The sequence below is a fragment of the Columba livia genome, chromosome 5, assembly GCF_036013475.1.
Source record: "Columba livia isolate bColLiv1 breed racing homer chromosome 5, bColLiv1.pat.W.v2, whole genome shotgun sequence".
In the NCBI taxonomy this organism is placed as follows: domain Eukaryota; kingdom Metazoa; phylum Chordata; class Aves; order Columbiformes; family Columbidae; genus Columba; species Columba livia.
This window is the reverse complement of record NC_088606.1, coordinates 31,509,673-31,535,825: the sequence shown is the minus strand read 5'-3', so window position 1 is coordinate 31,535,825 and position 26,153 is coordinate 31,509,673. Positions and strand designations below refer to the sequence as shown.

Below are 26,153 nucleotides of genomic sequence, written 5' to 3'. Positions count from 1 at the left end.
TCTAAGCAATGGTATGGCTAACAGCCAAGATTAAAAAAAGGCAACCCTCAGAGAATCCAGAAAGATAAACCTTCAAGATTTAAAACAAGATTGCCAATAAGATCAGCTTTTCATTTGGGAAAAGTGTTTCTTCTCTACCTTTTTAATAGACACAGACAGACCTTTTTATTATAAAATTCAGCTGTATTCTAATAATATTCTGGTATACCAACAGACATCACTTGACTAAGAAAACAAGGATTCAGAACTAACTTTTCTGCTTACAGTATTTCTTACAGGATTCAAGATAACATTAACTTGGCTAATTGATACTACAGTATCTCATCTAACAGGTCACCTGGATGGCATGAAACTATGTTTTGCCAGAAATCCACCACAAAGGATTCAGACAGTTTTTCCAGGTTATTTTCAGGGTCAGAAAAACAACACGGTACTCTTTAGATCTTGGAGGTTTATTAAAACAAATGGATGTGGGAAAGAAAGTAGGGCAATTAAAAATAAAAAGGATGAAGTTATGGCTTTTCTTTGGCTATGTGGAAGGAAGATATTTTTATATCAATATGTATAGATACATACACACCTCTCAAATCATTTTATAAGTAGAAAAAAAATGAGCTGCAATCTAAAATTCAACTTTTAACAGGTATGTCTTAATAAGAAAAAAACAAAACAATACCACAAACCATATTTTGATATTTTTCATATCAGCCACCAGGCATTTTTGCAACTACCACTATATAGCTCCACTGTCATTGTCTTTGCCTAGGAATTATTTAGCAAAACAACAAAATTGCAAATACAGAAGCAAAACAGCCCAGTAACTGTCACTGCTCCTTTACTTCATGTAAAATAAATAATTGAATAAGACATAACTAAATAGAGTTACACTAACAAGTATAGCTTACACGGGTATATTTTTACACATATAAACAAGAGGCAATGTCATATTGTCACCACCAACAAATCACCTTCATTTGCAGCGATGTGAATTAGAGCCACATAGCTCCATGGTGGGTCAAAATTAAAATGGAAGTAAATAATTTTGTAATTATTAATATAATAGACAAGAGCTAGGGTGGTGAGCCATCAATTCTAATTAAAGGCTGCAATTAAAGGATACTTCAATCAATCATCTCTGTGAAAGCATACTCTATTGATTGCTACATTAATTATTAAAATCATATTAAAATAAAATTCAGATTTTGTTATCAGCCAGCTACCTCAAAATATTCTTACAGCTCTTATAATCTAATCAGTGGCATAACTAGGACTAAAATTTATTTTATTTTTCAGTAAAGAATGACGCAAGACGCTATCTTAGGTTCTCAAGTGGTGCAGTATGGTATTACTTATTCTTAGAAAGGATACACAAGAATTTTTGTTTCTGCCACAGCCTATATTACTATTAAATCCCCATAGCAGTCCTTTGCTACTTGCTTTTCCTCTAGCAATACTTGTCATAATACCAATTTATTTGTTATATACTCCAGTTATACACACAGACAATCCCAAACTAGGTATTTTAAGAACTTTTGACACAAACAAAACCCAGACCTGGCTGCATAAGTAACAGGAAGAAAAGTTAAAAAGCAATTCATCATTTTCTAGCTCAAACTGAAATAAAGTCAGTTGGAAAGCAGAGTTCACAGTCCATGAGGCCCTTGACTCAGCCATGTTTTACTATCCTGTGAAGAAAAAGAACATAGAGAAAATAATAGCTGAAAAGATAAGGGAGTCTGCCATGAAATTCAAGTTAGACCCAATCTCAGTTAAGAAAAACATTGAAAAGATTAAAGCAAGTATGCTGCCAGACAAAAACAAGCAGAGCTATGAGTGTGGCAAGTTAAAATAGTGGAAAAACTACTTCCCACCTTAGTCCCTGCATAAATAGAGCTTTTTAGTCTGGTATGATACAAAGAGCTGTTTACAGTGTTCTAAAGTACAGATGTTATCAGTATTATCACATACAGTTTATTAATAGCAGCAGTAAGCTGATGTAATGACAAGAAAGCAACTTACAGTTGAAACTCTTATGATTTCAGTTGCACAAATGTGGTACCTAGTCCACCAACATAATTGCTTTGTTACCTTATCAAAACAATCTCCCAAATACTTTTAAAATGCTGTTTGAAACAAAACGATTACCAGATGCTTTTGAAGACCACAACCCCTTGATTTTGAGAGAAGAGAGTTAGAAATGCTAAGTATATCTCCAAATCGTCAAACTCCACAGTTGATTTTAAGCTGGTAATTGTACCAGCAGGCGACTAGGCTACAGAAATCTATGACGATAAATCTATGGATTTATGACTGCCACCCAGTGCTACCCACTGCTCTGCAACTACAGGCTGCAATCAGAAGAAAAATAATCAAAAAAACACATGAAGGGATAAAAGGAAGGAAAAGAAAGGAAAAATGTTAATAAAATAAGTACCTTATTTCAGTAATCCAATGTCTGTGCTAACAGAAGTGAAAGCACAAACAACCCTAGTAACCAAAAATCCCATCTGCTTCTTCAGAAATAAAAGGATCAAACTTCAAAAAATAAAGGTTTTAACTAAAGAATCAAACTACATATCTTTCAATCAATCAAAATTTGCTTCTCTTAATTGTGTTCCACCAACCTTAGCTTCCTTTGAAAGTCAAGTAACAGCAGGCAAGAGCAGCAGGTGAGAAGGAACAGGCAATGACAGTAGGTGAGATCAGCCATATATGTCATAAGCTGTCTGGCTGGATGCATAAACACAGGTTTCAAAAACCTGCTGTGGATTTAGACTCACTAAAATCAGTCTACTAAAACTACTACAATCCCATTTTTTTCCCTTAAGAATGTCTCTTTAGAAGGCAAAAATCAATGAATTACCTGCTACCTTTTATAATACCATTCACGGTTATATGTTGCTAGTTCTGTAACATCACATGAACAACATATCATCTAATCACATTTAACAAAGACAGATACAAAGAGCTGTGGAGAGAAAATGAACTATACAGATTTATGATTTCTGATAAAACTTTTTACAATGAATATAAAGAACATCGACAACAATTCCAGGTCACTTATCCTTTGAAATACCTATTTAGAAAATTTAGGCAATAGATGACAAAAATTAATAACTTCTCTGCAGTCAACATTTTTTTCTTAATTATAATCAAGTTGTCAGTGCTCACTAAATATCGCTAAAAAGAAAATCAAAGTGTAACAGTAAATATTTTAAAGACAACCACAATAATATATTAAACCTTTTCACAAGCACAAACACATTAGCATCAGTTTAGCAACTGAACTTCCTTGCCCATGTGAGAAGAGTGTATATCCATTTAAATGAAAAGAATAAGTTCAAAAAAAAGCCCAACTTTAAAATAATTACCTAGAAAAAAAATAGGGCATAACAACAAAGCAACAACTACTATCAATTTATGGAACAGAACTATACTGTTCCTCCAAGTGCCTCAGACTCTGGGGACAGGATTTTAAAAGCAGTTACATTTGTACAGTAACTGATGTGTTCAGTTTCCCTCACAACAGTGATTAAAATGACTCAGAGAAAGAGTTACCATGCCGAATTTAGTAAATCACCAAGGATTAGGCAAGCTGGCTTACAAAACACTGGCTTTTCCTATCATATGAAATTACTTAAAAAAATCAAACTGTACAATCTGATTTCAGCTGTTATTGACAGCCCTCAGTTTTCACTGAGATGCAGGCATCTGCATGAAGCCCAAGATTTATAATTTAATAGCCCAGAAATAAAAACCACTTTGTCTTACTGTGAATTTATACTCCATCTACATGATTATAATACTTTCACGCTTGATTAACCAGAAGTTTGTTTGTTTGCTTTTTAGTTTGTGGGGGTTTTGTTTTGTTTTACTTTAGTTTTAATCAACCACAGTTTTTACAAAACTATTTCTAATGCTGTTTCTACAGAAACAGTAGTTTTTAAAGACCGACATAATTACATTTTTTTGTATGCTACATTACATTATAAGCAGAGCAAGAGTAATTGCTAAAATCAACAGTAATTATTCTTAGCATATTTATTTTTCTTGTTGTCTTTGAAATACTATGCAGTTCATGCTAAGAAATACAGACAATATTTGAGTATCATTCTTACCAGAATGCATTTAACAATCTAACTAGATTTGTTATGCTACAATTCTTCTTAAAATTGTTCACCTTTGGTAACTTGTCTTTTCATGACAGTACTTGACAAAAATATATAGACTACTCTGGGATTCCTTTCAGAGGTCACTTATTCCAATTCAATACTATTGATTTTATTTAAATTGTGTTTATTGTTCTCAGCCATGATATACAGTATTGGTCAATATTGAACTATAGTTGGCTAGTTTGTCAGTTTATTTGCAATACCAATTCATACTATTTCCTCTATCTTAATCTATATGTACTATTTTCACCTGATAAGCAGCAGCACTTTTAGATTAAAACACCAAAACCACTTTACTGAAATAAAGAACAAATAAATATATTTTTGAATGAGGAATTCACTAGCTTGTTATAACCGAAAATAGGATAAAACTGGATCCTATATACTGTCACGAAACAGCATATTTTTTTGTCCTGATTAGGTACAAACAATATATTCACCCATGACAAATAGGCTGTTAGCAGTGGATTGTTACATTGTGGATGTGGTAATCTGTATTTACTACTTAAAGAAGTGCAGTGAATGAAAACAGAGACCTTTACATTTTGCAGATTACTGGAAATAATGAGGTAATGGTGAGTTTATGATTAATAAAATACAAAAATCCAGTAATTCTGTGTGAGGGTGCAGGCACTGAAGGTCCTGACAGACATGTGGTAGGAGACTAAAATGGGACCAACAGCTAAGTCAGTTATTACTCCAGTTGCACACAACCCCCTTCTGGCAGCTGCTGCTGCCCCTGAAACAGCAGCACCTGATCAGATTAGAAATGAACTCCTGAACCTCCAGTTTTCAGCCTGACATACGAGGAAAAACCAAAATTAGAACTGGTTTACCTTAAAATGATGGGCTGAAACCTGTGGTAGTTCAGGAGCTGATTTGTGGGTGGCTCATATGCTCCTGTCTTAAGAACAGAAAAGTCCATCACCAGGGCTGGGGCAGTAACAGCTTTAGCTGTCTGAATTTTAACCACTGGCCGCACGCCTGTCAGAGCCTTAATTTGAGAGAAACATTATAAATGCATAATCAGAGTTAACAGTCGCAATACAAGAATTACCATAAGAGGTTAAAATTAGTCATCTACCAAATCCGGTACCCTGTTCTGGGAGGTGGTTAGTGTCAAACATTTAGAAGGAAAGCACAAGAAACCCTGTGTTAGGTGTTTATGAATTATGATCAACTTTAATTTCATATTACACAGAATCACAGACTCACAGAATGTTAGGGATTGGAAGGACCCTCAAAAGATCATCTAGTCCAATCCCCCTGCCGGAGCAGGAACACTTAGATGAAGCTACACAGGAATGTGTCCAGGCGAGTTTTTAATGTCTCCAGCCAGAGCAGGAGACTCCACAACCCCCCTCGGCAGCCTGTTCCAGTGTTCGGTTATCCTTACTGAGAAGAAGTTTCTTCTCAAACTTAAGTGGAACCTCTTGTGTTCCAATTTGACCCCATTACCCCTTGTCCTACCATTGTTTGTCACCGAGAAGAGCCTATTCTTTTATTATTATTCACCTAGTCAAGGTAGCTTATTCAGATCCCTCTCTACATGCTTTTAAACATTCATCATCTTACCAACAAAACACAAGCATTCTCTGACTTTGGCACACTTGTATATGATAACAAAATCTATGGAGCTTTGTGTAGAACTATATAAAATTCAAATTATTGCCTGCTGAAACATGTTTAGTCTCATCAACAAAACCTGAGCTAATGACAACTTTGGAGAGATTCAGAATTAGATAAAACTTTGAGAAAGTAAGAAGTAAAAAAATTGGTGCAAGATGTCTGTATGTAAGCAGAACCCAAGGCTAAATTACAGAAGCACTACTCCACAATATCTTTCAAGTAATTTTTTTTTATTCTTTAAGTTTTGTTGCATTACATATAAAACAAGCTATTTTTAAAATTCCCTTAAGAAAGATTACTGAAAGTTTGCTTCTGTGTACTTCACCATCCTCCTTTATCCAAGTACCTCTTCATTAATATTTATTTCATTCTTAGTTTAGTTTTGGAAAGCATTAATCCTAGTATCTTAATTTATTTGGCTAACAATAAAAGATATATCTGGAACTGGAATTTTGTTAGGGTGAGAAATGTCTTTAAACCTCAAAAGCGTTCTTGTGAAATGAACATCAGGACCAGTGAATATAGATTATGCTGACACTTGTACCCTGAGTCAAAGTATATCAATATCAACAGTCACTTTTCAAAGCAAGATGAAAGGCTCAGATTTTGTAGAAAGAGTTTCAATGATCTGAACAATTAATTCATTCCCTCTCTGCTATTATCTCCAAAACTACTCAAAGCAGTTAGCAGGTGTGAACTAACTAGTACAGCAAATGTTTCCTGTTGTCCTGCCTTTTGTTCATGTTGAACCATATCTATAGGATAAAACAGTAAGTGGCTCTTATAACCATTCACTCATTAAAAAAACAAACAAACCCCCCCCCACCAAAACCGCAAAAACCACCACCACCAAAATAACAAGAAAAAACCACAGCAACTTTGTACAACTGTTTTAAAATAACAGATAATAGATAAATGTCTATCATTAATAGAAACTTTTTTATCCCAATTAAAAGTAATGGTTATTCTTCTTGATCTCCCAGAAATCTATTTGAGCAGCCCTGCTCTGAAACAAAACACAATAGCTAAAACCACATAAAAATACCTTCATTTGCACAGAAGCACGATCCCGCAGTTCTCCATCTATTGGCATTCAACCAATCAGGTAGTTTTAAATCACATCAGTAAGTTAAAGAAATGCAATCTGATTAGTGCAATGTGCTTAAGTAATTCACAATGAACACAGACCTCATACATGTCCTAGTTTCCTTGAATGGACCAAGGTATTAAGATATTTTCAAAGGAACTGGAGTTTTGTTTGTTTGTTTGTTTTCCAAAAAAAGCCCCAAACAAAACAAAGCAACAGTAAAAAGCGGTAACAATCAGTAAACTGTATTTTCCTATTGCTCTCTTAGAGATGTGGGATTGTGTTGTTTCTTTTGGTTTGCTTTGTTTCTAACAGAAATGGTTATGCTCGAATCAGTATTATTTTTGGATGTCTCAGTGCAGCTGAGCTGACGACCTTTATGCTGTTATTGAAAACAGAGCACATTCATGATAATTTTAACTTAATAACACTTAGGTGTTATCAGTGGACTCCTGAATTGTTTCTAACCTTTAAGCTTCAACGTCAGGGTACAGTCTAGAGAGAGTCATACCAGCATTCTAAAAATATATATTGAACTCAAACTTAGTGAATTTTTGCCAATAATACATTATTCACATATCTTAAAACTTACTTTCTAGATAAACTAGAGTTCTTATCCACATCAACAGAGGATTAATTATCAGTCACTGCTCTAACTTAATGTCTATTAAAATTCTAGGATTCTGGGAAACATTTTTCCTGCACTAATTTTATTAAAGTGCAACTATTTCCAGTTTCTTTAGGAGAGGTCAGAATCAGGCTGTAGCTAGTAGCATGGCCAAGAGCCTTTTTTTCTTACTCAAAAGAGATTTCACTGAAAACAGAAGAACTGCTGAAAATCAGGAAGCTTGCATCGTTTAGCCCTACAGTGCCTAAAGTGCAATGGGAGACGCATAGTCCACATTAACACCTTGGAAGGAAGAGGAATCCAGTTTTACTAAACTTAATGTACTTGGTACTACTTGAAGCAGAGAAAAGGAGCAGAAAAAATATTATCTAAATAAAACATTTGTATGTACTTGTCACTGGATGATGAAGAATAATGTGTGGGAGATGTTCTAATTCCAATGGCAATGAATAAAGTGAAGACTGAATGGAATATTATACAGGAAAACTTTAAGCTTCTCTAACTCTCATCAGGTAGAGTCTATAGTATCAAGAATATATGTTTCCAAAACATTAAATCCTCATTCAAGATAACAAGCACTTTTTAAAACTAATTTAAAACCTGAAGTTTAGTATTTGAATTCAAAAATTGAAATTTGTAATTCAGTTTAAAGCTCCACTTAATACAAATGTAGACAAAGTTTAAGCGAGGTTTAAAATTAAATTAAGCTCACTTAACACGTATCTGGAAAAACAAAGGAGTTAGATTCTCCAAGAAAATTTGAAAAGTATCACAGCTGAACAAATCGGGAAATATATCAAGGTATAAAAGCTGCTTTTCTTTGGCTGCTGATGAGCATGTGGAAAAGCCACGTCAGGTGAATGACTTCTCTGATAGCAACCAACAACCAAAAAGTCAGTCATAAAAGACCAAGTATAAAAATCATGTTGCCTCACCAGAAGAGTACTTCGCTTATTCCCTTTCCCTTTCCCCTGTTTATCAGCCATTTTTCAATATAACAAAGGATCATACTAGTGAGATGTCATGCTGCAGGACGAATAACGGCACGATGAAATTAAAAATTTTAAGAAGTAATTTTAATATTGCAACAGAAACCTCAAAAAACACCCCAACCAACTGATTAGTTTTCAGATATTTATCAATTTTGCTCATTAGCCATGCATATTCAAATGCAGACTAAAAGAAAACTTATCCAATCAGCTATGCTAAGGATTTTAACTGTATACAATATGTGACTTTGTCTCATCTGCATTAAAATTGTAGGTGGAATTCCCAACTTTTGTTTCATTTCTGCAACTGGTAAATACAGGATAAGGTTGTCATATTTGGTTTCCTCATATTTTGCATGCTTTTATGATTTATTAAAGGAGTCAGGTGCCTATCTAAGTTTTTAAGTCTAGTCTAGTGTGCAACTACCTTTGCAAAAAATACTATATTAATATTATTTTATATAATTGCCATTTTCAAGACACATTGAAATGATTCTATGATCCTATTATTCTATGATTTCAAATAACTAATATATTAAAAATGGGATTTTTAACTGCCATGAAAAATAAACAGACAGAAACCATATTAACACAATACATGAAAACGAGTTCTCTAATATTTTGGTGTCTCCATTCAATAAACAGGTCACCACACAACTAAGTGGGATTTGCTGGATAATTACGCATATAACAGTATGAAATACATTCTTTAGGGGAAGAAAAGAAAGCTCACTCTTGCTGGCACATGATTATTAATTATTCACTGAGGACAAGAAGTTAGTTAAATCCAATTGTTGCTATTAATGTTAGTACATACACACCTTTTAACTAGATAACCTTTTATTTCTTTTGCCCATTGTCCTGAGAAATTAAGGTATTTACTAAACTTAATCAACACAGCTATTATTAAGAGGATGTAAACCCCTTTTATTAACAAAGTAACCTCTTTAGAATGGTAAGTAAAACAGGAAAGGTTCAAGCCTAGTTAAAAATGAAAACCTTTGTCAGTTTCCATAACTGTATTTCTTTTAAAATTCCTTTTCTAATTGTGTCATTCTTTTCACATTATTTTGCCTTAAACCAGGCTACTTTTAAGATAATTCTGTATTTTTGGGTTCACAGTATAGTTATCTATTTTTTGAGCTCCAATAGCCACTACTGACAGTAGATTAGTATCCATTCATAGGCATGTAAGAAACATACATTTCGCCCATGGACCTTGCAGCAGTCTTTGTGAATGGATATAATCAAAAGCTGACATGATGCTGTTCTAGTTCACCCTGTTTTGAGACAAAATAATATCTAGATGTGCTTTCCAGCCTCAACTATTCTGTGATTCTGTTTGATCACAGAAAAATCCAGTATTTTTTAGCCAAACACGTATCTTATGACCATTTGTCAACTTATTTTTTTATAAGATTTATAATGAACAAATGTTAACAAGGAAAACAAAAATACATTTTCTATATGTACATGTCTGCCAAATTTCAAGCTCCTGCTCCTAAAAATGTAATTGAAATGGAAACGTGCCTTACTCAACAGCTATGTGGGTTTTTCTCCCCCTCTCTATAAAATGGCTGTAACAAAGTAAAGGAACTTTTCAAAATATACACTATATTCTGCATGTATGGAAAAGGAAATTTTATTCTACAACTCTAATCCAGTGGCTGATAGTACAATCTTTGAGGATAATTGAGATACACACCATATAGCTTTCTTTCTTTCTTTCTTTCAGATTGCCAAGTATCAAGCAAAGCTTTAGCCACATAAAAACAGTAGTTAAGAGCATGAAGAAAATCCCCTGTGCAGAGTCTTAATAATATGTGTTACATAATTCTAGAAGATCATTTAATTATAAGAGTTCAGTGAGAGAACTACGTGATTCCTTTCCCAGTATAAATTCAGTACACTGGAACTCTGTATAGTGGCATGTATTTGAATTAGGTCTCTTAGAGTTAACTTGAGTACAACTAGCAATGTGCTTGCATTAATATATCAGCTTAGGCAGGCTTATTAGCCCTATTAAATAAACACAGTTGTAAGAGTGCTTTTAATCCATATCCACCATCACTCCTAAATGGGAAATATAGGTGCCTACAATTCAATTAGGTTTGTTCATGTTAGACACTAGGAAGAAAGGTTGTATAAGTGTTTATTACACTTTTCCCATTTTCTAATCAGTGCTGATAAATGTAAGACCAAACATAGGTGGCAGGTGTTTCTGAAAGTCACTTATGGCCAGAGTCAGAAAAATCATAAACAACTAGAACCAGTATATTTAAACAGGCAGTGCTGAGCAGTCTTAATGTAAGATATTGCTCCGTAATAAAAAGTAAACCCTTCTCACACTGTTCTGAAATTGTAGTCATTAGCAGCTGTCTGTCAAGTAAAACTGAATGCTTACCATTACAACACCAGGCATGATTCCCTGAAATTGCATAAAACATACTCTCTTGTTTAGGAGCAAAAACTGCATATCAAGTCCCTCCTCTCCTAACAAAATCCAGGTGTATTAAAGAGCAGGCCTGAGCTCTAAAGCAAGTACTCGAGATCTGACAACTGTGGTATTAATGATTTAAGAGGCCTAACAATCTTCACATTACTCTCTGTCTTGAGAGATTAAAACTTAGTTTAGGGATTTATGTATCAAAGCATTCAGACATTCTACTATGAGTAAATCAATATTTTTCAAACAATAGACATAATTTCAGAATTAAATTGATGTTGAATTTTCAAGTTAAACTTAAGGAAAAGTTGCCTGAAAGTATAAAAATAATGAATGTTTTATCTGTTATGATTCAAGCATTCAGGTTTTACTACTATTCATACTTCTCTCTGAATTTTCACCAAAAGAGAAAAATGTCCTCTATTAACGAACTTCCTGTGCATTTCTTCAAATCTATCAGATATCTACTAATTGAGAACTGACTCCCATGAGGATAATTACCAAATCTCATCTGAAATCAAGACACCACAAATACATAAGCACCTCTGTGTAGACATGATATGTAGACATATCTTTCTTAATAACAAAGAAAAAGGCAAAATATGCAACTGATATATTAGAAGCTACCAAATACTGTGCAGGTTGCTTTGAACAACTCAGTTCAGAATGCAATTTCTAAAAGCCTGTTTGTCACAATTCACAGCTAGCTGCTCTCTTAACATTTCTTTTGATACAGAAAAAGGAAAAGAATCAATTGGCTACCTTCCTCTGTAAAGATTTGGCTTTTCTTCACAGCTATATCCTTAGTGTTGGCCAACAGCCCTTCCCATTCCAGTTCTGCATTGAAATTTGTTTAATAGAGGCATGTGTTGCTTAAATCCATCTAAGACTGAGGTCCAAAAAGAAACAGAGTAATGAATTATGGCAATTATCTTGTGTTGAGTAACAGAATTGAAATTTGAGATTGCTAGATTTTTACAATGAATAAATATGAAAATACCTTAATGTAGAAACATATTTTGTTCAAAAGCACAACACAGAATTCCCCCCCAAAAAAACCCTTCAGAAACACAACAGGATAGAATGATTTGTGTATGTATCGGTGGGGTTGAAGCTATTCTAATCTACCTCCCAGCACAACAACAGCAACCAAGTCCCTACATACCCAGTATTTTCAAGATACTTCCATTATTTTGTTCTATATTACAAAAATACAAATACAATATTTCAAAACAAACTGTCTAGTCTTTCATGTGTTAATAAACCGCGCAGCCACCTTCATACACACAGCTATTAAGTCACATTTTCTTTCAGCACAGAGCCCGCAGGCATTCAACGCCATACTAATTGTAACTAGCCTAAGTGGGAGCTCAGCAGCTCTAGGAGAAGCAGCAATTATGTTTATCACAGCTCAGGACTTGTTTCCCGCTTTTGAAACTCTGTTTCCTGTTTGTGCACACCAAGCACTAATCTTTTCCCACCACCTGCACAGCAATGCTGCTGCTCCACAATGGGATTCCCAGAGCATGCATGTGCCATAGCACCATATCAGTGATGATCGTGCAGTAGATCTAATCAGACTCTACTTTTGACACACCTTCATTTCAGAAATTTTTACAAGTGTTGAGCATGGTAACCTACATGAGCATATTTTAAAAGAAATGGCTGTTTAATCCAAATGGTAAGGATACAATTTGACAGATTTAAAAAAAAGAAAAAAAATCTGACCACAAACAGTGTGTGCAATCTAACTTTTAAGTCAGAGAAACTAATTTATTCAGAACACTTAAAAATGAAGAAAAGTACACAGTGAACTAGTCCTTCCTCCAACACGTATTCAGATGGAATTTTACTTATGGTCACTCTAAGGTTCTTTGTTCCAGTTTCCTGCCTAAATTTCCCCTTTTCCTGTGCCAAGGCAAACAGTTAAAAGTCAGGATGATCAGAAATAAACTTCAGAAGCAGATGTTACCAAACAATTTGTTACATACTGGTAAATAGGGTGTGTTTTCCTGACTATATGCAGTGAAGTCCTACTGGAATTAATTCTAGGTAATCAGAAAGCAAAAGAGAAGATTAAAGAAAAAAAATATATTGCCATTAACTCTCACATCTATTCATTTACTCCGCAAACTCTATTTTCCTTTATTAATTAGCTGTTGCAAAAACAAACAAACAAAAAAAATCATACAATAATTTTATTACACCAACAGACAAGTTAAAATTTCTTAGAGCAGCTTTTATATGCTCATGTAGCAGGCTTTCTTAATAACTGGCTGCAATAGCACATATTTCTTACACTAATTAAACAGCAGAATATGAAAACAGAAAAGTCGCCCCATGTTACTAAAAAGTTGGGCTTTTCAGAATTTCTGGAAAAGCGTTTTAACTAGGACTCCTACTAATGAATGCAGAATTTCCCTGTCTCTAGTCCCACTCCCTTTCATCTCCTAATGTCTACCAACAGAAACTATAATACAGGGCACTGCACTACCAACGTGCAGCTGCAAAACGTGTAAATTTCCAAGTGCAGGATTTGTTCCTTATGGGCTTTTTAATTCTGCTGTATCTGTAAAATTTAAAAATATTTCAAATTTCATGTTGCCCACCTGAATCCAAAAATACCCTCCAAATGGGTATTTCCTCTGTTTTCTGTTAGATGTGTCTGTGTAATTCCTCCCCAATGACAAACGGCAGAAATTTTCAGTTTAATGCAGGTTTGGCATATTATTTTTTCCTGAAACAGTTATAATTGGAATGGGAGAGCAGACAGTTGCCTGCCTACACTCAGTTCCAGAAGGAACCTTCTGAGGGGCGAGGGCAATTGCTCTTTCGCAGACCCGGAACAGGCTGCACTCAAAATGATTGAATTGGAAAGCAAAACAAGCAGAAAAAAATCCACCCTATAATCTCACAGTGAATAAAGAGGTAGGTTACTTTGCTACTTGGTTTTGCTATCATGTTTCTGCCTTCAGATTCATGTTACCTCTATTCAAACTACTAAGTCTTCCAATTCACAATATTCTGTTCTAAAATGTAAAAACAAAAACAAACAAACAAACAAAATTCTAGGAAAACCTAGAAACCTGGAGTGTATCTTCTATTGCATGCAATTACAAGGGGAGAGGAAATTAAAAGGTGTGAGGAGACAGGAAGGCAGGGGGCATTGTGTGGTTCTGAGAATAAAGTATCTCTTAGCAAACAGATAGCAAGGAACAGCTAGGGAAGGACTCAGTCTGTAATCCATCCATCTCCATGGGAAACACACTTCCTTTCTCCTGCTCATACCAGGTGTTTTGGCTACCTCTTTTACACCAGCACAAGCATTCCAGTGGCTGTGAAATGAATTAGATAAGCTTAGTGATCAGCTTGAAAACTAATCCTCCTAAATGCCTTAAAAAAAAAAAAAAAAAATCATTTTCAAATGGATGAGTGAGCTGATGAGACCTACTGCAAAGCTGGACAGATGCTATTGCTGATGCAAAGGAAGGACTGAAATGCATGGCTTGGGGCAAGACTACCTTTTTGGCAGTGACATTTAAATTAATATCAGAGGACCATGAAACCAGACCACTAAGCCTCTGGGGACAAAAACCTTGTTTTTAGTTCTTCAATTTAGGTGTTCTTTATGTTTGTCTCTACAGAATGATGAAGTTAATGACTATTCTAACCAGCCCTAGTCTCACCTACCTGAAAGAGAAGAAAGCAATACAGGTCATTCATTACTCTATTTATGCTTGGCATGGAATGAATCTCACGCATACTGCATCATTAAAAAATCTTACTTGAAAACAGAAAATTCGACTGTTTAAGAAAGTTCTTGCAATAGCACGGAATGAGAACTTCTCTGGCTTGTGGGCATATTCCAGGGATGCACTATGAATATGCCATTTCAATGGAGTATTCTTGATTCTGATTCTGAACAGTAGGTGGAATATTAGCCTTTTGGAACTGCAGAAAAAAGTAATAAATTATAAGTTACTGTGCTTGCTTAATATTGCACTTAGCCTAATTTGTGGGGAAATGAGTTTAATAGAGATGGCTGCAAACATTTGCAGATTGTCTTCAACAGTTTTAAGTTATTCTGATACCATAAAATGCAATTTAAGAATATTGCATAATAAGTAGAAAAACACATTTTTTGCAAAATATTTTGCATATGAAATAAGTATAAAACCTAGACAATTGCTAAAGAAGTAGTAAGATAAAATCATAACACCTGAAGAGCTAAAAGCTACACACACACACATTTCCACTTGAGAATTTTTACAGAAAAGTATATTCAGTTAGGCTTTCACACAATTAAATCAATAATACAAAATCTCACAGAATCCTCTGGTTCCTTTGAAGCACAGTGCAAGAAAAAGAATTACCATGGAAACAACATGCAAAAAACTGTGATAAAGCCTAGGAGAAGTGCCACTGCTTCTCAGCAATGAAGGAAAAATACTATAAGGGAGCTACAGTAACCAAGCAGGGAACTGCTTGGGAGAGTCCAGTGCAGAGCCACAAAGATGATGAAGGGAGTGGAGCATCTCCCTTATGAGGAAAGGCTGAGGGAGCTGGGTCTCTTTAGCTTGGAGAAGAGGAGACTGAGGGGTGATCTCAATGTTTACAAATATATAAAGGTTGAGTGTCACGAGGATGGAGCCAGGCTCTTCCCAGTGACAACCAATGATAAGACAAGGGGCAATGGGTACAAACTGGAACACAAGTGGTTCCACTTAAATTTGAGAAGAAACTTTTTCACAGTGAGGGTGATGGAGGACTGGAACAGGCTGCCCAGGGAGGTTGTGAAGTCTCCTTCTCTGGAGACATTCAAAACCTGCCTGGACACATTCCTGTGTAGCCTCACCTAGGTGCTCCTGCTCTGGCAGGAGGATTGGACTAGATGATCTTTTGAGGTGCCTTCCAACCCCTAACATTCCGTGATTCTGTGAATGTCCTCAGTCTTTCAAATATTTACTTACATGAGTACATGTTATTCAAATGAGTCCTCCCACTAAACTCATTGACTTAATTTGAAGAAAAAACCCAAACATAAAAAAGTAAGTGTGCGAGCTTTGTCTCCAAGGTGGAAAAAATACCACAAAAAAATAAAAACACATGATTTAGTAAATACTATGTAACTGCCAAACACTGTGCTGGAATCAGATGTCCATCAGTCATCTATTTTGATTTATAGCATTTTGGTTTTTACAACATGTATATACTGAACAGAATTATTGAATGGTTGAAGTGGGAAGTCACCTCTAGAGATCACCTGGTCCAATCTCCCTGCTCAAGGAGGATCATGTATAGCAGGCTGCCCATTTTATTGCTGTTTTTGTTTGTTTGTTTGGGGTTTTTTGTTTGGCTGGTTGTGAGAGGTTTTTTTTTGTTTGATTTTTCATTGTTGTTGGTGGTGGTTTTTTGGTGGGTTTTGTTTGTTTTTTTTTTTTTTTTTTAATGAGACCCTGTTAGTTTCAAAATGAGCTGATTTTTAAATTATTTTAAAGATTCTAAAGAACTAATCCTACTTTAAACTGCAATTGCCACTTACATAGTATCCTGAGAATAAAACAGTAGAGAGGACATGAGGAAGAATGCCAGAAGTTCATTTGAGTAAAATTTTTAGTAAGTCATGTCTGAGTCCTGTAATGGTATTTTTATCTTCCTGGATTTTTTTTTCTGTAACATAAAAATGCATCTGTTACTTCTAAAATAAACTTGTTATAAACTAAAGACCTGTACACTGACACATTGTTAAAAGTAAAACAGAAAATCAACTCTTTTCTTGCTTTTTGCATTCTACTTTCCTAGGCTTATGTGGATAAATCTTTAACTCATGTACCAACATTGCATTTACATTTGAGTATTTTTGAGTAAAATCCCAAACTTGCAACAATTTCTGCCCAACACACACAACCTAAGTAATACTGAAAGGCTCATTCTCATGGTATAGTTCTGAATCAGCCTCTGTTTTAATTCTTCTGTGGTGGTTTTCTCTATTTACTATATCAAATGAAATATTTTCATCACTGTTTTGCCTTACCATCCTTGCCTTTTACTCCCAGTCGTGGACACCTACTCATTGGCTTATCTTATAAGCACCCACATTTTCATTCCACTTTTGTCCTTTTATGCTCTGAAAGAACTTACAATTAAAAGACACAAAGTTAACATCTTAACATGTAAAATATCTGTGTTACCATAATTCTTACTACCTAATGTGTCATCGTGTGACATTTGTCATGGCTAATCCATGCATAAACACCTATCTAAAATAATCTTCTGTCTTCTCCAATTCCATGATCATTCAGCTGCATTTTGTGCACAATTTAAATGAATAATTCAGTGGAGCAGACTTTATCACAACTGTCCTGCTCAAGTTGGGACTTAAGGTACCATCACAACATGAATAAGCACTATAAGATATTTTCTTAAAATGGGTCAAGGAAAGGTAGTCTTGCTTTAGAGCCTGTTGGTATTGATTTGTTTCAACAAATCCCCAAACACCAGCATCTCTCCACTTAGATTAAATTGTAAGGGTTTTTTGAGTGGATAAGCACTGCTAAAGGCATAATCCAAAACAGAACTCTTCTAATGAGTTCAGTGGACTCTGCATTAAACAGCATCTCTAACTACAGACTGTTAATCGCTATACATAATAACAAAACCAGATAATAAAATCCACAACCACTGTCCTAAGAGATTAAGTTTAAATCAAATGACTCTTAATTTATTCAGTACTAAAATGATTTTTGTGTACTTGTGTCAAAAGTGCTTGTGCTATACCTTTATATATTATAATAAAGCAACTCATGTGACCCTTGCAACTTCTTTTACATCAAATCAATGGGTAAGGCAGGATTAAAGCAAAGATTATTGACACCAAAAATAAAACCTGCTCTTATACCAGGATAACATTCCCTCTTACAGGTAACCATACACATTTATCTTTTAGTTGAATATATATACCTCTGATAAGCATCTTGTCTAAGAGATTCAATAAAACTGTCTGTTGGTAAAAAACACAAAACAGCAGTGTAAAATTGGAGAATCACAGAATGTTAGGGATTGGAAGGGACCTCGAAAAGTCATCTAGTCCAATCCCCCTGCCAGAGCAGGAACAGATGAGGTTACACAGGAAGGCGTCCAGGCAGGTTTTGAATGTCTCCAGAGTAGGAGACTCCACAACCTCCCTGGGCAGCCTGTTCAAGTTTTCCGTTACCCTTACTGAGAAGAGGTTTCTTCTCAAATTTAAGTGGAACCTCTTCTGTTCCAGTTTGACCCCATTACCTCTTGTCCTATCATTGGTTGTCACCGAGAAGAGCCTGGCTCCATCCTCGTGACACTCACCCTTTACATATTTGTAAACATTAATGAGGTGACCACTCAGTCTCCTCTTCTCCAAGCTAAAGAGGCCCAGCTCCCTCAGCCTTTCCTTCATAAGGAAGATGCTCCACTCCCTTTATCATCTTTGTGGCTCTGCACTGGATCCTCTCCAGCAGTTCCCTGTCCTTCTTGAACTGAGGGGCCCAGAACTGGACACAGTATTCCAGACGTGATCTCACCAGGGCAGAGTAGAGGGGGAGAAGAACCTGCCTTGACCTACTATCTACCCCCCTTCTAATACACCCCAGGATACCATTGGCCTTCCTGGCCACAAGGGCACAGTGCTGGCTCATGGTCATCCTGTTGTCCACCAGGACACCCAGGTCCCTTTCCCCTACACTGCTCTCTAATAGGTCATTCCCCAACTTATACTGGAACCTGGGGTTGTTCCTGCCCAGATGCGAGACTCTACACTTGCCCTTGTTATATTTCATTAAATTTCTCCCCACCCAACTCTCCAGCCTGTCCAGGTCTCGCTGGATAGCAGCACAGCCTTCTGGTGTGTCAGCCACTCCTCCCACCTTGGTGTCATCAGCAAACTTGCTGATGGTACACTCTATTCCCTCATCCAAATCGCCAGTGAATATATTGAATAATATAGGCCCCAGTACTGATCCCTGATGCACTCCACTAGATACAGGCCTCCAAATGGACTCCTGCCCTATTGACCATGACTCTCTGGCTTTTTCTCTTTAGCCAGTTAGTTTAGTCCACCTCACTGCCCGATCATCCAGACCACACTCCCTCAGTTTAGCTGTAAGGATGATGTGGGAGACTGTGTCAAATGCTTTACTGTAGACCACATCCACCACTCTGCCATCATCCATCCATCTTGTTATATCCTCATAAAAGTCAATGACGTTGGTCAAGCACGACTTCCGCTTGGTGAAGCCATGTTGACTGCCCCTAATGACCTTCTTATCCCTGATATGCCTTGAAATGGCACCAAGGATAAGTCGTTCCATCAGTTTCCCAGGGATGGAGGTGAGGCTGATTGGTCTATAGCTACCTGTGTCCTCCTTCTTGCCCTTTTTGACGACTGGAGTGACATTTGCTTTCCTCCAGTCCTCAGGCACCTCTCCCATTTCCCAAGACTTGGCAAAGATGATGGAGAGTAGTCCAGCAATGACGTCAGCCAGCTCCCTCAGCACCCACGGGTGCATCCCATCCGGACCCATGGATTTATGGATGTCCAGATTGCCTAATTGCTCCCTAACCCAGTCGTCATCAACCAAGGCAGACTCCTCCATTGTCCTGCCTTCCTCTGGGGTCTCAGCGGTATGGGGCTCCTCAGGACAGCCTCCAGCAGAGTAGACAGAGATAAAGAAGGCATTCAGTAACTCTGCCTTCTCTGTATCTTCTGTCACCAGGGCACCCACCTCGTTCATCAGTGGGCGTACATTGCATGTGGTGTTAGTTTTATCTGCCACATATCGGAAAAAGCTTTTCCTGTTGTCCTTGACCCCTCTCGACAGGTTTAATTCTAAGGAGGCCTTAGCTTTCCTAGTTGCCTCCCTACACCCTCTGACAACAGCCTTATATTCTCCCCAAGTGGCCAGCCCCTCCTTCCATGATCTGTAAACTCTCCTCTTCCATTTGAGCATACCCAGCAGTTCCCTCTTTAACCACGCAGGTCTCCTGGCTCCCTTCCTTGACTTCCTACATATCGCGATGCTCTGATCTTGTGCCCAGTAGAAACAGTCCCTGAACACTAACCAACTATCTTGGGCCCCTTTATCTTCAAGCAGCCTTGCCCATGGGATTTCCTCCAGCAATTGCCTGAAAAGGACAAAGTTTGCCCTGCTGAAGGCCAGGGTTGCAATTCTGCTTGCTATCCTGTTCCTGCCACATGAGATCCTGAATTTTGAATGATCATACTTATTACAGACCCCCTCATTTGCACAGACATATATTCATACACAGACATACACACGCACATATGTCTAAAAGCTTAGCACTTTTTAAAATGATTTTTTCAGAGTAAATAGCTTTTTCATAATACAAGGTCTGCCAGTTTTGGAAGGAGGAAAAAACATTTACAACCACTATTTAAATAAGGTATCAATGAGATCAAGCGAAAAACTGAAATCAGATAATGATCACACATTTTAATGCTGATTATAAATGAAAGTCCTTCATCAATAGGCAGGGTTGAAATTTATATAAAACACAAAAAAAGTAGTGCAGTCTTTCTTTCATCCTACACTGGGTCATCAATAAAGATTTATCTGTATGGAACTTTGACCACGGTTCTAATTACAGAATCTTCCTATACTGGAAAACGCCTTTGCTAAAAAATAAGCTACTATAACATCTAAACTTAAATTCTAAATTACAATACACAAATGCATCATTTGGCATGCACAGAAAAATCTCAGTTTAATTTGAACAAAATAATAAAAAATGCAAAAAGCCTAGTATCTCAATGTTATAGTAAAGACCTACCAGAGCAAGTTTTTAATACTCCAATAAAGAGCAGCTGCTATGCAAGGATTTGAAATCAAAACACATGAAGACTCTACTGAAAACAGAAATGGAAAACCACAACTGTCCTGATACAGGGCCAAGTAAAGCAATACATCAGACTTAGGTCAAACCACACTCTAGAGAGTTTTATACCCAAAACAAAAACAAAGTTTAACAGATTTTGGCATATGACAAGTGCTTTGATCTTTTAAGAAAGCTACAAACATAGATCTAAAACCACTTAATATTGTTTCATAAAACATCATATTAAATAACTGTATGTAAAAGCCACTTCAGTTTGCTTTCTATAAATTCAAACAATACATTTTAGCTGAAGTTCTTCTAAAAGCTGTGGGCACACTGAATTTCCAAAAATTATTTTTAAGAATATAATCAAAACTGTAGAAAAATAAGTCTTCTTTTGGCAGACAGTAGTTACAATGGAAAACGTGAGTCCATGTTGTTTTGTCTTTCAAGCTAATTGTCAGCCTCACTATCTTCAACACAGAAAAATACATTTAATTTTATAATCAAAGAAGAGATTATTCTGTTTTTACAACAAGATTATGCTGGAAAATTAAGTAAACATGGAACTTGGAGAAAAATTCTACTGAAAGCATTTCTCTAGGTTTTTTAAAGTCTTAAGACAGTTCTTTTATTATTTAATTTATCTTTCTGAAAACATAATGTCAACTGTGATATCTGAATGTAAACCATTATCAAATATACAGATGTTTTAGAGAAAATTCTTCTTTGTATTCTCTTGGACAAGATTATCCTCCCAAATAATCACTAACATGTACTGTAGCCAGGAAAACAGAAAAGCAGACAGGTAGAATGCTAAGGTCAGTCTGTCCTGAGTGGCAGAATTCAAACTGCAAGAACTTACTCTGCTCTGTTACAAGGTATGAAATACAGTGTTAAGGAAACAGAATGAAATACACATAATTAACTTTCAGCAGTTATCTGCAACAATGCTGACAATATATCCATTAAAAAGACAACTCAATACTGCAATCTTACAGCAATATAGACAAACTGTTTTAATATTATGACTCTGACTAGTGTCCCTAAAGTAAAATTCAGTGGTTTTCACAACAGAATTTGTTTTCAGACTGATTTTTTTTTTTTAATAGGAAAATATCATCATCCATTTGAAATACTAGTTTCTCACTCACAAAAACTTCATTATGAACCACAGAGGAATGTTATCTTTCCTATGGCAAAGAAAAAGCAACCATAAACAAGCAGGCAGTGTTCTAGTTAAAAGGTGTACATAATACTTCAGCTCTCACTAAAATTAAAGGTCTGTGCTTACTTTTGAGGTGACATGTCAAACTAAACTCCCTTAAATGACAGTAGTGGCTTACTTTAAACACCAGCTCTATAAGCCCACTGAGAGTTTCTTTTACTAATTGCTGACACGTGAAAAAACTCAAGAGCCTTGGTTTCACTGGGGCTTTGCAGAGAGATAACTACCTCAGCAATAAAAAAATCAAACTACATAAAAAAAAATTGACAGCGGCAGTTTTTAGATTTTCTTTATGCTTTTCTAGATTTCCTCACACATCACTAAGCATAAAAATTACATTCAAAAGACAGATAGTTTAGTGCTTTAGTTTCTTAATTATAAAGGGAGAAGATGAGTATAGGAAGTGAGTGAAGGCAATATCTCTCTGGGACGTACCCAGAGAGTACTGGTCAATGGCATAATATCTGGATGGACACTGGTGACATGTGGTGTCCCTCAGGGATCTGTACTGGGACCACTACTGTTTAATATCTTAATCAATGATATAGATATTGGGATCAAATGCACCCCCAGCAAGGTTTGCAGATGACACCAAGCTGAGTGGTATGCTTGACACACCTGAGGGACAGGATGCTATCCAGAGGGACCTGGACAAGCTTGAGAAGTAGGCCCATGTGAACCTCATAAGGTTCAACAAGGCCAACTGCAAGGTCCTGCACCTGGACTGGGGTAACCCTCGGTATCAATACAGGCTGGGCGATGAAGTGATTGAGAGCAGCCATGCAGAGAAGGACTTGTCGGGTACTGGTGGATGAAAGATTGGACATGAGCTGGCAATGTGCACTTGCAGCCCAGAAGGCCAATGTTATCTTGGCTCTATCAAAAGTAGAGTGGCCAGGTGGTTGTGGGAAGTGATTCTGCTCCTCTGCTCTGGTGAGATGCCACCTGGAGTCCTGCATCCAGCTCTGAAGCCCTCAGAACAGGAAAGACATGGATCTTTTGGAGAAGGTCCAGAGGAGGCCACCAAGATGATCAGAGAGATGGAACATCTCTTCTGTGAGGACAGGTTGAAAGAGATGGGGTTGTTTAGCCTGCAGAAGAGAAGGCTCTGAGGAGACCTTATTGCAGCCTTTCAGTAGTTAAAAAGAGTCTATAAGAAAGAATGGGACAGACTTTATAGAAGGATGTGTTAGCACAGGACAAGAGCTAATGGTTGTAAACCAGAAGAGAGGAGATTCAGGGTAGACATGAAGTTTTTTATAAGGGTGGTAGAACACTTGAACAGGTTGCCCAGAGAGGTGGTAGATGCCCATCCCTGGAAACATTCAAGGCCAGGCTGGAGGAGGCTCTGAGCAACCTGATCTAGTTGAAGATGTCCCTGCTCATTACAGGGGGTTTGGACCAGTTGACTTTTGAAGGTCCCTTCCAACCCAAACTATTCTATGATTCTATGTTCATATGTCACTGAAGATTAAGAGAAAAAGAAGTCCAGATCAACATTTAGGTTTCAGGCTAAAACAAACATAAAACATCATAATTCCCAATTCCATGTAATTGAATTCCCTTCTACAGCATCTGTCATTCAGTGTTCTTACTATATGGGTTTATCATCAGAGAAATTTCTAAGGACAAAAAAAAAAAACGAAACAAAAACAATACTACATAAAACTATCTTAGCAGCACATATATTACATCTTATAGGATACTGTGAAAGGTTTGTACGTAGGGAATCATAGTATTCAAAATGAAGCAAGGGTTAAGCATGAATGAAAAAGCATTTCAATTTTGAGGAGATTATTATTTAATATTTTTATAGAACTGAAGAATGTCATGGCAGCTTTTTTTCTTCAGTCCTGACAAACCTCTTTTGCCCTAAACACACTTTAGAAGCCATAATGACACCAAAACTAAAATGAACCTATCTTAAAAAAAAAAAAAAAAAAAAAAAAAATACAAGTTATCTAGACAGAAATTACTCAATGTCCCAAAGGAACTCCTGTTAGCAGTGATATATTTAGTATAGCTTTAAATTACATCTATATTATTTTTAGTATTGGAGAGACTTGTGTTTACAACAGATTACATGCTCTAATGATTCTTCACCTTCAGAATCTCATGAACAACTTGACAAGTCATTGGGGAAAAATGAAGCACAATGATTTCACTGTCACAAATAAGCTTAATGTTATTGAGACTAGAAATCAGTATCTAGATTACAGATATTACAGTATGACATGTAATGAGAAATTCAGAAGCTGTCACCACTGGTGTAGTGAATGACTTGAATTTCCTCTTAAAGGACCAGCAGATCAAAGACATTCTACATCTTGTTTCATCTGACTTTTAAAATGTTAGAAATACAGAAGACATAGCTGACATCAGCATACCCGCTATTTGTTCTGACAAAGGAAAGATTTCTTCAAGTTCTTTTCAACAGAGGAGCACTGGACAGACTGAAAGGAGTGTGTCTCATTCTTTTTGTCTTTAGAGAAACAGTAATGAATGATAACAGAACAGGTAGTGCTGCTATCAGTTTTCATGTCTGGGTGGGCATGAAAAAACATTCAAATTCCTTGAATTGAAGCTTCTGAAAGGCATTAAAAGGTATTTTCTATGCAACACCAATACAATTAGAAAGAGGACAAACTTCATTTTGCCCAATTACAAAACTTACTCTGATGAAGTAAGATTTTTTTTTTTTTTTTAATTTTCAAAAGTGCTTTAGTAAGTTTCCACAATCCATAGAAAAGCAAAAGTGTTACTTGAAGCATAAACCTTGAAAACAGTCCTATGTAGCAGGGTGAAAACCCCAAAATGAGACTTTAGCTATGCAAACTAATGCTGCAAGTTCCTCTGAAACTGAACCAACAGATTTCTAAGCAACAGTACTCACAGAAATTGTAGTAAACACCCTACTCCTCAGAGTCCAAAGGTACCAGACATGAACGGATACGCTCCTAAGACATACAGATGGTGGAAAAAACAGTTCAGGTTGGCAATGGGAAAGGTGTTCTGACTAAAATAAGCAGAAGATAATAAACAAACCTAGAATAATTCCACTGCAGAAAAAGATTTACGATAGTGCAACTTCAATTTACAAAAATTGTCCTTCAGTTTGCGATGGGCTCTCACAAACATTATTATTTGGACTCCATTAGAACAAACAGGTGGAACTAAGAGAGGGTCAGAAAGAGTTTTCATACCATAGACTTTAATACCTCCAGCCTCTTGAGCTACTCGTTTTAACAAAGAACACTTCAACACTCCTTTGTTTAGTAAAACAAAAATGAAAATAAATATTAGCAGAGACAAGACTTCACTGTTTCGTAATCAGAGTACTTCCTTAATAGCCTGGAATTTAAACATTACAATTTACTTATATTTATACTTCTGAGTGAAGGACATACTAGACTTACTTTGAGAATAGTCAAGAAAAGACATTTTTTTACTGCCATACTAGCGGGGGAGAGGGGCAGCAGAAGAATGGAACTGCACACGAAGAAGTTGTTTCCAGTATTTTGATTCCTTCAATGATAAAGAAACATAATTTTATCTACATTCTGTCTCTAGACAGAATTATACCAGAGAGATACAGTATTAGATTGGATCCACAATTCAGCTCCTAACACAAATACAGAAAATACTGAAAACCATCTAATATATCAGGTGAAAAAGAAAAAGAATCATTGTTCCTAACTCAGATCATATATATTTCAGAAATTCTTAGTATGTCACATTCACAGACACAATTAGAAGGTAACAAGGGGAAGAACACTCAGGCAGTGTATCTCATCATGGTCAATCTATATTCCAAAGTTTACCAATAAAATACCTCATAATAGCTATCAATATCACTTGCAGAAAATTAGATTAAAACCTGAAGTATCAAACACCACAATATAATGTCCAAGAAAGTGGTATGTCATGAATATAGCCTAAGAAGAGGAAGACTCTCATTAAAATTAAGACTCTCCGACGTTCCTTAAGTCTAGCTGGCTCAACTCACTTTCTATAGCAGCTTTCATAGCTGCTTATGACAGTAAGAACCAAACCATACAAATGTTTATGAGATCTGGAACAATAAAGTCCCTCAATCTATCATGGACT

General features: G+C 36.2%; 1 protein-coding gene across 10 annotated transcripts in view; it reads right to left on the bottom strand.

The window, feature by feature from the left end:
• NOVA1 (NOVA alternative splicing regulator 1) overlaps positions 1 to 26,153 on the bottom strand; it is a 149,172-nt gene that overhangs the window by 54,519 nt on the left and 68,500 nt on the right. The gene's annotated exons all lie outside the window — the stretch shown is intronic.